A 15,077-nucleotide genomic window follows, 5' to 3' on the forward strand; every position below is an offset into this window, starting at 1 on the left:
TACAGTGACCCCCCGACCTACGATGGCCCCGACATACCATATATATACAGTGACCCCCCGACCTACGATGGCCCCGACATACCATATATACAGTGACCCCCCGACCTACGATGGCCCCGACATACCATATATATATATATATACAGTGACCCCCCGACCTACGATGGCCCCGACATACCATATATATACAGTGACCCCCGACCTACGATGGCCCCGACATACCATATATATACAGTGACCCCCCCGACCTACGATGGCCCCGACATACCATATATATACAGTGACCCCCCGACCTACGATGGCCCCGACATACCATATATATACAGTGACCCCCCGACCTACGATGGCCCCGACATACCATATATATATACAGTGACCCCCCGACCTACGATGGTCCCGACATACCATATATATATACAGTGACCCCCCCGACCTACGATGGCCCCGACATACCATATATATACAGTGACCCCCCGACCTACAATGGCCCCGACATACCATATATATACAGTGACCCCCCGACCTACGATGGCCCCGACATACCATATATATACAGTGACCCCCCCGACCTACAATGGCCCCGACATACCATATATATACAATGACCCCCCGACCTACGATGGCCCCGACATACCATATATATACAGTGACCCCCCCCCACGACCTACGATGGCCCCGACATACCATATATATACAGTGACCCCCCGACCTACAATGGCCCCGACATACCATATATATACAGTGACCCCCCGACCTACGATGGCCCCGACATACCATATATATACAGTGACCCCCCCCGACCTACGATGGCCCCGACATACCAGATATACAGTGACCCCCCCGACCTACGATGGCCCCGACATACCATATATATACAGTGACCCCCGACCTACGATGGCCCCGACATACCATATATATACAGTGACCCCCCCCGACCTACGATGGCCCCGACATACCATATATATACAGTGACCCCCCCGACCTACGATGGCCCCGACATACCATATATAATATACAGTGACCCCCCGACCTACGATGGCCCCGACATACCATATATATACAGTGACCCCCGACCTACGATGGCCCCGACATACCATATATATACAGTGACCCCCCCCCCGACCTACGATGGCCCCGACATACCATATATATACAGTGACCCCCCCCGACCTACGATGGCCCCGACATACCATATATATATACAGTGACCCCCTGACCTACGATGGCCCCGACATACCATATATATACAGTGACCCCTCGACCTACGATGGCCCCGACATACCATATATATACAGTGACCCCCCGACCTACGATGGCCCCGACATACCATATATATACAGTGACCCCCCCGACCTACGATGGCCCCGACATACCATATATATACAGTGACCCCCCGACCTACGATGGCCCCGACATACCATATATATATACAGTGACCCCCCGACCTACGATGGCCCCGACATACCATATATATACAGTGACCCCCCCCCCGACCTACGATGGCCCCGACATACCATATATATACAGTGACCCCCCGACCTACGATGGCCCCGACATACCATATATATACAGTGACCCCCCCGACCTACGCTGGCCCCGACATGCCATATATATACAGTGACCCCCCGACCTACGATGGCCCCCGACATACCATATATATATACAGTGACCCCCCCGACCTACGATGGCCCCGACATACCATATATATATACAGTGACCCCCCCCCCCCGACCTACGATGGCCCCGACATACCATATATATACAGTGACCCCCCCGACCTACGATGGCCCCGACATACCATATATATACAGTGACCCCCCCGACCTACGATGGCCCCGACATACCATATATATACAGTGACCCCCCCCCCCGACCTACGATGGCCCCGACATACCATATATATACAGTGACCCCCCCGACCTACGATGGCCCCGACATACCATATATATACAGTGACCCCCCCCCGACCTACGATGGCCCCGACATACCATATATATACAGTGACCCCCCGACCTACGATGGCCCCGACATACCATATATATACAGTGACCCCCCCCCCGACCTACGATGGCCCCGACATACCATATATATACAGTGACCCCCCGACCTACGATGGCCCCGACATACCATATATATATACAGTGACCCCCCGACCTACGATGGCCCCGACATACCATATATATACAGTGACCCCCCCCCCCGACCTACGATGGCCCCGACATACCATATATATACAGTGACCCCCCGACCTACGATGGCCCCGACATACCATATATATATACAGTGACCCCCCCGACCTACGCTGGCCCCGACATGCCATATATATACAGTGACCCCCCCGACCTACGATGGCCCCGACATACCATATATATATACAGTGACCCCCCGACCTACGATGGCCCCGACATACCATATATATACAGTGACCCCCCCCCCCCGACCTACGATGGCCCCGACATACCATATATATACAGTGACCCCCCCGACCTACGATGGCCCCGACATGCCATATATATACAGTGACCCCCCGACCTACGATGGCCCCGACATACCATATATATATACAGTGACCCCCCCGACCTACGATGGCCCCGACATACCATATATATACTACAGTGACCCCCCGACCTACGATGGCCCCGACATACCATATATATACAGTGACCCCCCGACCTACGATGGCCCCGACATACCATATATATACAGTGACCCCCCGACCTACGCTGGCCCCGACATGCCATATATATACAGTGACCCCCCGACCTACGATGGCCCCGACATACCATATATATATACAGTGACCCCCCGACCTACGATGGCCCCGACATACCATATATATACAGTGACCCCCCCCCCCCCCCGACCTACGATGGCCCCGACATACCATATATATACAGTGACCCCCCCGACCTACGATGGCCCCGACATGCCATATATATACAGTGACCCCCCGACCTACGATGGCCCCGACATACCATATATATATACAGTGACCCCCCCCGACCTACGATGGCCCCGACATACCATATATATATATATACAGTGACCCCCCGACCTACGATGGCCCCGACATACCATATATATACAGTGACCCCCCGACCTACGATGGCCCCGACATACCATATATAGACAGTGACCCCCCGACCTACGATGGCCCCGACATACCATATATATATATATATATATACAGTGACCCCCCGACCTACGATGGCCCCGACATACCATATATATACAGTGACCCCCCGACCTACGATGGCCCCGACATACCATATATATACAGTGACCCCCGACCTACGATGGCCCCGACATACCATATATATACAGTGACCCCCGACCTACGATGGCCCCGACATACCATATATATATACAGTGACCCCCCGACCTACAATGGCCCCGACATACCATATATATACAGTGACCCCCCCGACCTACGATGGCCCCGACATACCATATATATACAGTGACCCCCCCGACCTATGATGGCCCCGACATACCATATATATACAGTGACCCCCCGACCTACAATGGCCCCGACATACCATATATATACAGTGACCCCCCGACCTACGATGGCCCCGACATACCATATATATACAGTGACCCCCCCGACCTACGATGGCCCCGACATACCAGATATACAGTGACCCCCCCGACCTACGATGGCCCCGACATACCATATATATACAGTGACCCCCCGACCTACGATGGCCCCGACATACCATATATAATATACAGTGACCCCCCGACCTACGATGGCCCCGACATACCATATATATACAGTGACCCCCCCCCCGACCTACGATGGCCCCGACATACCATATATATACAGTGACCCCCCCCGACCTACGATGGCCCCGACATACCATATATATATACAGTGACCCCCTGACCTACGATGGCCCCGACATACCATATATATACAGTGACCCCTCGACCTACGATGGCCCCGACATACCATATATATACAGTGACCCCCCGACCTACGATGGCCCCGACATACCATATATATACAGTGACCCCCCCGACCTACGATGGCCCCGACATACCATATATATACAGTGACCCCCCGACCTACGATGGCCCCGACATACCATATATATACAGTGACCCCCCCCCCGACCTACGATGGCCCCGACATACCATATATATACAGTGACCCCCCGACCTACGATGGCCCCGACATACCATATATATACAGTGACCCCCCCGACCTACGCTGGCCCCGACATGCCATATATATACAGTGACCCCCCGACCTACGATGGCCCCGACATACCATATATATATACAGTGACCCCCCGACCTACGATGTCCCCGACATACCATATATATATACAGTGACCCCCCCGACCTACGATGGCCCCGACATACCATATATATACAGTGACCCCCCGACCTACGATGGCCCCGACATACCATATATATACAGTGACCCCCCCCCCGACCTACGATGGCCCCGACATACCATATATATACAGTGACCCCCCCGACCTACGATGGCCCCGACATACCATATATATACAGTGACCCCCCCGACCTACGATGGCCCCCGACATACCATATATATACAGTGACCCCCCCCCCCCCCGACCTACGATGGCCCCGACATACCATATATATACAGTGACCCCCCCGACCTACGATGGCCCCGACATACCATATATATACAGTGACCCCCCGACCTACGTTGGCCCCGATATACCATATCTATATATATACAGTGACCCCCCCCCCCCCCGACCTACGATGGCCCCGACATACCATATATATACAGTGACCCCCCCCCCCCCGACCTACGATGGCCCCGACATACCATATATATACAGTGACCCCCCGACCTACGATGGCCCCGACATACCATATATATATACAGTGACCCCCCGACCTACGATGGCCCCGACATACCATATATATACAGTGACCCCCCCCCCCCGACCTACGATGGCCCCGACATACCATATATATACAGTGACCCCCCGACCTACGATGGCCCCGACATACCATATATATACAGTGACCCCCCCGACCTACGCTGGCCCCGACATGCCATATATATACAGTGACCCCCCGACCTACGATGGCCCCGACATACCATATATATATACAGTGACCCCCCGACCTACGATGGCCCCGACATACCATATATATACAGTGACCCCCCCCCCCCCCCCGACCTACGATGGCCCCGACATACCATATATATACAGTGACCCCCCCGACCTACGATGGCCCCGACATGCCATATATATACAGTGACCCCCCGACCTACGATGGCCCCGACATACCATATATATACAGTGACCCCCCCCCCCCCGACCTACGATGGCCCCGACATACCATATATATACAGTGACCCCCCCGACCTACGATGGCCCCGACATACCATATATATACAGTGACCCCCGACCTACGTTGGCCCCGATATACCATATCTATATATATATACAGTGACCCCCCCCCCCTACCTACGATGGCCCCGACATACCATATATATACAGTGATCCCCGACCTACGATGGCCCCGATATACCATATCTATATATATACAGTGACCCCCCCCCCCCCGACCTATGATGGCCCCGACATACCATATATATACAGTGACCTCCTGACCTACGATGGCCCCGATATACTATATATATACAGTGACCCCCCCGACCTACGATGGCCCCGACATACCATATATATATACAGTGACCCCCCGACCTACGATGGCCCCGACATACCATATATATACAGTGACCCCCCCGACCTACGATGGCCCCGACATACCATATATATACAGTGACCCCCCCGACCTACGATGGCCCCGACATACCATATATATACAGTGACCCCCCGACCTACGATGGCCCCGACATACCATATATATACAGTGACCCCCCGACCTACGATGGCCCCGACATACCATATATATACAGTGACCCCCCCCCCCGACCTACGATGGCCCCGACATACCATATATATACAGTGACCCCCCCGACCTACGATGGCCCCGACATACCATATATATATACAGTGACCCCCCCGACCTACGATGGCCCCGACATACCATATATATATACAGTGACCCCCCCGACCTACGATGGCCCCGACATACCATATATATACAGTGACCCCCCCCCGACCTACGATGGCCCCGACATACCATATATATACAGTGACCCCCCCGACCTACGATGGCCCCGACATACCATATATAATATACAGTGACCCCCCGACCTACGATGGCCCCGACATACCATATATATATATACAGTGACCCCCCGACCTACGATGGCCCTGACATACCACATATATACAGTGACCCCCCGACCTACGATGGCCCCGACATTCCATATATATACAGTGACCCCCCGACCTACGATGGCCTCGACATACCATATATATACAGTGACCCCCCGACCTACGATGGCCCTGACATACCACATATATACAGTGACCCCCCGACCTACGATGGCCCCGACATTCCATATATATACAGTGACCCCCGACCTACGATGGCCCCGACATACCATATATATATATAGTGACCCCCCCGACCTACGATGGCCCTGACATACCACATATATACAGTGACCCCCCGACCTACGATGGCCCCGACATTCCATATATATACAGTGACCCCCGACCTACGATGGCCCCGACATACCATATATATATACAGTGACCCCCCCGACCTACGATGGCCCCGACATACCATATATATATAGTGACCCCCCCGACCTACCATGGCCCCGACATACCATATATATACAGTGACCCCCCGACCTACGATGGCCCCGACATACTATATATATACAGTGACCCCCCCGACCTACGATGGCCCCAACATACCATATATATACAGTGACCCCCCGACCTACGATGGCCCCGACATACCATATATATATATACAGTGACCCCCCCGACCTACGATGGCCCCGATATACCATATATATACAGTGACCCCCCCCAACCTACGATGGCCCCGATATACCATATATATATAGTGACCCCCCCGACCTACGATGGCCCCGACATACCATATATATACAGTGACCCCTCCCCCCCGACCTACGATGGCCCCTATATACCATATCTATATATATATATATATATATATATATATATACACACAATGACCCCCCCCCCCCCGACCTACGATGGCCCCGATAAACCATATCTATACAGTGACCCCCCGACCTACGATGGCCCCGACATACCATATATATACAGTGACCCCCCCCCCGACCTACGATGGCCCCGATATACCATATATATATAGTGACCCCCCCGACCTACGATGGCCCCGATATACCATATCTATACAGTGACCCCCCCCGACCTACGATGGCCCCGATATACCATATCTATACAGTGACCCCCCCCCGACCTACGATGGCCCCGATATACCATATCTATACAGTGACCCCCCCCGACCTACGATGGCCCCGATATACCATATATATATATATATATATATATATATATATATATACACAATGACCCCCCCCCCCCCGACCTACGATGGCCCCGATATACCATATCTATATATATACAGTGACCCCCCCCCCGACCTACGATGGCCCCGATATACCATATATATACAGTGACCCCCCCCCCCGACCTACGATGGCCCCGATATACCATATCTATATATATATATATATATATATATATATATATACACAATGACCCCCCCCCCCCCCGACCTACGATGGCCCCGATAAACCATATCTATACAGTGACCCACCCGACCTACGATGGCCCTGACTAGGGTTGCCACCTTTCCCTCAGAAAAATACCGGTCGTGGGTGTGGCTATGTGGGGGTGGAGCTAAAAAAGGGGAGGGGTCCGATTGCACAGATGACGAGGGATCAGGGGTTTAAGAAATGGTATGGGGGATGGGAGTGGGGTAAAGAAATGGCATGGGGGATGGGAGTGGGGTAAAGAAATGGCATGGGGGATGGGAGTGGGGTAAAGAAATGGCATGGGGGATGGGAGTGGGGTAAAGAAATGGCATGGGGGATGGGAGGGGGGTAAAGAAATGGCATGGGGGATGGGAGGGGGGTAAAGAAATGGCACGGGGGATGGGATGGATATAATATATATTCGGGGGGAACTTTCCTATATCGCACAAAAAAATAACATTTAGAGAATAAAACTTACAGTTTGACAACCTCACCAAATAGTATAAATGCAAACATTGTAACAGCTCCTCTGTATACACAACAAACAACCAAAAATAGGGTGAAAAAATCATCAAAACCAAATTGTTACCCATAAAGCCCTCGTATAGCTCTGTAGGTGGAAAACGGAAAATGTTCTACTGAATAAAACCACTATACACAGAGCAGTATACTATACAGGATCTGTACACAATATAAGTGATTATATACAGGACCATATGGCGGTAGATATCAGCTGTACACAGGATGTGTATACTATATATATGATTATATACAGGACCATATGGTGGTAGATACCAGCTGTACACAGGATCTGTATACAATATAAGTGATTATATACAGGACCATATGGCGGTAGATATCAGCTGTACACAGGATGTATATACCATATAAGTGATTATATACAGGACCATATGGCGGTAGATATCAGCTGTACACAGGATCTGTATACCATATAAGTGATTATATACAGGACCATATGGCGGTAGATATCAGCTGCACACAGGATGTGTATACAATATAAGTGATTATATACAGGACCATATGGCGGTAGATATCAGCTGTACACAGGATGTATATACCATATAAGTGATTATATACAGGACCATATGGCGATAGATATCAGCTGTACACAGGATCTGTATACCATATAAGTGATTATATACAGGACCATATGGCGGTAGATATCAGCTGTACACAGGATCTGTATACCATATAAGTGATTATATACAGGACCATATGGCGGTAGATATCAGCTGCACACAGGATCTGTATACCATATAAGTGATTATATACAGGACCATATGGCGGTAGATATCAGCTGCACACAGGATCTGTATACCATATAAGTGATTACAGTTACATTTTGGGACTCACAATTACGTCTTTTCTGATCAGTGGCCTCCTCTTTCCTTTTCCGTTCGGATAAGACCGCCATGTGGATCTCTTAACATCTGCAGGAAAAACATGTCAGACTCTGCAAACTATAATAAATTGTAACAAACTGTAATAAAGCCCTCCTTGGTGTCCTGCACAGTAAAAGGGAAGGTAGGTAGGTAGCCAGGTAAATAGGTAACTAGGTAGGTAGATCAGGAAGCCAGATATGTAGGTAGGTGACAAGCCAGGTAGGTAGGGGGCTAGAATAGGTAGTTAGGCAGCCATGTATGAAGGCCAGGTGCATAGTTAGATAGCCTGGTTTGTAGGTAAGTAGTTGGGCATCCAGGTATAAAGTTAGGTAGCCCCCCCAATAAGTATAGCCAGTTACAACCCCCCCCCCTGTTCCCTATAGGCAGATTCACCCCCCCCTCTTCCCCATAGGTATAGGCAATTACCCCCCCCCTCTTCCCCATAGGTATAGGCAGTTACCCCCCTCTCTCTTCCCCATAGGTATAGGCAGTTACCCCCCCCCTCTTCCCCATAGGTATAGGCAGTTACCCCCCCCTCTTCCCCATAGGTATAGGCAGTTACCCCCCCTTCCCCATAGGTATAGGCAGTTACCCCCCCCTTCCCCATAGGTATAGGCAGTTACCCCCCCCCCCTCTTCCCCATAGGTATAGGCAGTTACCCCCCCCCTCTTCCCCATAGTTATAGGCAGTTACCCCCCCCCCTCTTCCCCATAGGTATAGGCAGTTACCCCCCCCCCTTCCCCATAGGTATAGGCAGTTACCCCCCCCTTCCCCATAGGTATAGGCAGTTACCCCCCCCTCTTCCCCATAGGTATAGGCAGTTACCCCCCCCTCTCTATTCCCCATAGGTATAGGCAGTTACCCCCCCCCTCTTCCCCATAGTTATAGGCAGTTACCCCCCCCCCCTCTTCCCCATAGGTATAGGCAGTTACCCCCCCTTCCCCATAGGTATAGGCAGTTACCCCCCCCTTCCCCATAGGTATAGGCAGTTACCCCCCCCCCTCTTCCCCATAGGTATAGGCAGTTACCCCCCCCCCCTCTCTATTCCCCATAGGTATAGGCAGTTACCCCCCCCCCCTCTTCCCCATAGGTATAGGCAGTTATCCCCCCCTCTCTATTTCCCATAGGTATAGGCAGTTACCCCCCCCCCCCTCTATTCCCCATAGGTATAGGCAGTTACCCCCCCCCCTCTCTCTTCCCCATAGGTATAGGCAGTTACCCCCCCCCTCTCTCTTCCCCATAGGTATAGGCAGTTACCCCCCCCCTCTCTCTTCCCCATTGGTATAGGCAGTTACCCCCCCCTCTCTTCCCCATAGGTATAGGCAGTTACCCCCACCCCCTCTTCCCCATAGTTATAGGCAGTTACCCCCCCCCCCCTCTTCCCCATAGGTATAGGCAGTTACCCCCCCCTTCCCCATAGGTATAGGCAGTTACCCCCCCCTTCCCCATAGGTATAGGCAGTTACCCCCCCCCCTCTTCCCCATAGGTATAGGCAGTTACCCCCCCCCCCTCTCTTCCCCATAGGTATAGGCAGTTATCCCCCCCTCTCTATTCCCCATAGGTATAGGCAGTTACCCCCCCCCTCTATTCCCATAGGTATAGGCAGTTACCCCCCCCCCCCCTCTCTCTTCCCCATAGGTATAGGCAGTTACCCCCCCCCCCTCTCTCTTCCCCATAGGTATAGGCAGTTACCCCCCCCCTCTCTCTTCCCATAGGTATAGGCAGTTACCCCCCCCCCTCTCTTCCCATAGGTATAGGCAGTTACCCCCCCCTCTCTTCCCATAGGTATAGGCAGTTACCCCCCCCCCCTCTTCCCCATAGGTATAGGCAGTTACCCCCCCCCCTCTTCCCCATAGGTATAGGCAGTTACCCCCCCTCTCTCTTCCCCATAGGTATAGGCAGTTACCCCCCCCCCCCTCTCTTCCCCATAGGTATAGGCAGTTACCCCCCCCCTCTCTTCCCCATAGGTATAGGCAGTTACCCCCCCTCTCTTCCCCATAGGTATAGGCAGTTACCCCCCCCCTCTTCCCCATAGTTATAGGCAGTTACCCCCCCCTCTCTTCCCCTTCCCCAGTAGTAGGCAGTTACCCCCCCCCCCTCTTCCCCATAGTTATAGGCAGTTACCCCCCCCCCTCTCTTCCCCATAGTTATAGGCAGTTACCCCCCCCCTCTCTTCCCCATAGGTATAGGCAGTTACCCCCCCCCTCTCTTCCCCATAGGTATAGGCAGTTACCCCCCCCCCCCCTCTCTTCCCCATAGGTATAGGCAGTTACCCCCCTCTCTCTTCCCCATAGGTATAGGCAGTTACCCCCCCCCCCTCTCTCTCCCCATAGGTATATGCAGTCACCCCCCCCTCTCTTCCCATAGGTATAGGCAGTTACCCCCCCCCCTCTCTTCCCCATAGGTATAGGCAGTTACCCCCCCTCTCTCTTCCCCATAGGTATAGGCAGTTACCCCCCCCCCTCTCTTCCCCATAGGTATAGGCAGTTACCCCCCCCCCCTCTCTCTTCCCCATAGGTATAGGCAGTTACCCCCTCTCTCTTCCCCATAGGTATAGGCAGTTACCCCCCCCCCTCTCTTCCCCATAGGTATAGGCAGTTACCCCCCTCTCTCTTCCCCATAGGTATAGGCAGTTACCCCCCCCCCTCTCTTCCCCATAGGTATAGGCAGTTACCCCCCCCTCTCTCTTCCCCATAGGTATAGGCAGTTACCCCCCCCTCTCTCTTCCCCATAGGTATAGGCAGTTACCCCCCCCCCTCTCTTCCCCATAGGTATAGGCAGTTACCCCCCCTCTCTTCCCCATAGGTATAGGCAGTTACCCCCCCTCTCTCTTCCCCATAGGTATAGGCAGTTACCCCCCCCCCCCTCTTCCCCATAGGTATAGGCAGTTACCCCCCTCCCTCTCTCTTCCCCATAGGTATAGGCAGTTACCCCCTCTCTTCCCATAGGTATAGGCAGTTACCCCCCCCCCTCTCTTCCCCATAGGTATAGGCAGTTACCCCCCCCCCTCTCTTCCCATAGGTATAGCAGTTACCCCCCCCCCTCTCTTCCCCATAGGTATAGGCAGTTACCCCCCTCCCCCCCCTCTTCCCCATAGGTATAGGCAGTTACCCCCCCCCTCTCTTCCCCATAGGTATAGGCAGTTACCCCCCCCTCTCTCTTCCCATAGGTATAGGCAGTTACCCCCCCCCCCTCTTCCCCATAGGTATAGGCAGTTACCCCCCCTCCCTCTCTCTTCCCCATAGGTATAGGCAGTTACCCCCCCCTCTCTTCCCCATAGGTATAGGCAGTTACCCCCCCCTCTCTTCCCCATAGGTATAGGCAGTTACCCCCCCCTCTCTCTTCCCCATAGGTATAGGCAGTTACCCCCCCCCCTCTTCCCCATAGGTATAGGCAGTTACCCCCCCCTCTCTCTTCCCATAGGTATAGGCAGTTACCCCCTCCCTCTCTCTTCCCCATAGGTATAGGCAGTTACCCCCCCTCTCTTCCCATAGGTATAGGCAGTTACCCCCCCCCCCTCTCTTCCCCATAGGTATAGGCAGTTACCCCCCTCTCTCTTCCCCATAGGTATAGGCAGTTACCCCCCTCCCTCTCTCTTCCCATAGGTATATGCAGTTACCCCCCCTCTCTCTTCCCCATAGGTATAGGCAGTTACCCCCCCCTCTCTCTTCCCCATAGGTATAGGCAGTTACCCCCCTCCCTCTCTCTTCCCATAGGTATAGGCAGTTACCCCCCCCCCTCTCTCTTCCCCATAGGTATAGGCAGTTACCCCCCCTCTCTCTTCCCATAGGTATAGGCAGTTACCCCCCCCCTCTCTCTTCCCATAGGTATAGGCAGTTACCCCCCCCTCTCTCTTCCCCATAGGTATAGGCAGTTACCCCCCTCCCTCTCTCTTCCCATAGGTATAGGCAGTTACCCCCCCCCTCTCTCTTCCCCATAGGTATAGGCAGTTACCCCCCCCTCTCTTCCCCATAGGTATAGGCAGTTACCCCCCCCCTCTCTTCCCCATAGGTATAGGCAGTTACCCCCCCCCTCTCTCTTCCCCATAGGTATAGGCAGTTACCCCCCCCTCTCTCTTCCCCATAGGTATAGGCAGTTACCCCCCCCTCTCTCTCTTCCCCATAGGTATAGGCAGTTACCCCCCCCCCTCTCTCTTCCCCATAGGTATAGGCAGTTACCCCCCCCCCCTCTTCCCCATAGGTATAGGCAGTTACCCCCCCCCCTCTCTTCCCCATAGGTATAGGCAGTTACCCCCCCCCTCTCTCTTCCCCATAGGTATAGGCAGTTACCCCCCCCCTCTCTCTTCCCCATAGGTATAGGCAGTTACCCCCCCCTCTCTCTTCCCCATAGGTATAGGCAGTTACCCCCCCTCTCTCTTCCCCATAGGTATAGGCAGTTACCCCCCCCCTCTCTTCCCCATAGGTATAGGCAGTTACCTCCCCTCCCTCTCTCTTCCCCATAGGTATAGGCAGTTACCCCCCCCCTCTTCCCCATAGGTATAGGCAGTTACCCCCCCCCTCTCTTCCCATAGGTATAGGCAGTTACCCCCCCCCCCTCTCTCTTCCCCATAGGTATAGGCAGTTACCCCCCCCCTCTCTTCCCCATAGGTATAGGCAGTTACCCCCCCCTCTCTCTTCCCCATAGGTATAGGCAGTTACCCCCCCCCTCTCTCTTCCCATAGGTATAGGCAGTTACCCCCCCCCCCTCTCTTCCCCATAGGTATAGGCAGTTACCCCCCCCCTCTCTTCCCCATAGGTATAGGCAGTTACCCCCCCCCCTCTCTCTTCCCCATAGGTATAGGCAGTTACCCCCCCCCCTCTCTCTTCCCCATAGGTATAGGCAGTTACCCCCCCCCCCTCTCTCTTCCCATAGGTATAGGCAGTTACCCCCCCCCCCTCTTCCCCATAGGTATAGGCAGTTACCCCCCCCCTCTCTTCCCCATAGGTATAGGCAGTTACCCCCCCCTCTCTCTTCCCCATAGGTATAGGCAGTTACCCCCCCCCCCCTCTCTCTTCCCCATAGGTATAGGCAGTTACCCCCCTCCCTCTCTCTTCCCCATAGGTATAGGCAGTTACCCCCCCCCTCTCTCTTCCCCATAGGTATAGGCAGTTACCCCCCCTCTCTCTTCCCCATAGGTATAGGCAGTTACCCCCCCCTCTCCTTCCCATAGGTATAGGCAGTTACCCCCCCTCTCTCTTCCCCATAGGTATAGGCAGTTACCCCCCCCCCCTCTCTTCCCCATAGGTATAGGCAGTTACCCCCCCCCCTCTCTCTTCCCCATAGGTATAGGCAGTTACCCCCCCTCTCTCTTCCCCATAGGTATAGGCAGTTACCCCCCCCCTCTCTCTTCCCCATAGGTATAGGCAGTTACCCCCCCCCCTCTTCCCCATAGGTATAGGCAGTTACCCCCCCCCCCTCTCTTCCCCATAGGTATAGGCAGTTACCCCCCCCCCCTCTCTCTTCCCCATAGGTATAGGCAGTTACCCCCCCTCTCTCTTCTCCCATAGGTATAGGCAGTTACCCCCCCTCTCTCTTCCCCATAGGTATAGGCAGTTACCCCCCCCTCTCTTCCCCATAGGTATAGGCAGTTACCTCCCCTCCCTCTCTCTTCCCCATAGGTATAGGCAGTTACCCCCCCCCCTCTCTCTTCCCATAGGTATAGGCAGTTACCCCCCCCCTCTCTTCCCCATAGGTATAGGCAGTTACCCCCCCCCCTCTCTTCCCCATAGGTATAGGCAGTTACCCCCCCCTCTCTTCCCATAGGTATAGGCAGTTACCCCCCCCTCTCTTCCCCATAGGTATAGGCAGTTACCTCCCCTCCCTCTCTCTTCCCCATAGGTATAGGCAGTTACCCCCCCCCTCTCTTCCCCATAGGTATAGGCAGTTACCCCCCCCCTCTCTTCCCCATAGGTATAGGCAGTTACCCCCCCCTCTCTCTTCCCCATAGGTATAGGCAGTTACCCCCCCTCTCTTCCCCATAGGTATAGGCAGTTACCCCCCCC

General features: G+C 53.6%; 1 protein-coding gene across 1 annotated transcript in view; it reads left to right on the top strand.

Moving 5' to 3' along the window:
- LOC130282857 (zinc finger protein OZF-like) overlaps nt 1–15,077 on the top strand; it is a 40,159-nt gene that overhangs the window by 1,033 nt on the left and 24,049 nt on the right. The gene's annotated exons all lie outside the window — the stretch shown is intronic.

Source organism: Hyla sarda, chromosome 1 (genome assembly GCF_029499605.1).
Source record: "Hyla sarda isolate aHylSar1 chromosome 1, aHylSar1.hap1, whole genome shotgun sequence".
NCBI classification, from domain to species: Eukaryota; Metazoa; Chordata; class Amphibia; order Anura; family Hylidae; genus Hyla; species Hyla sarda.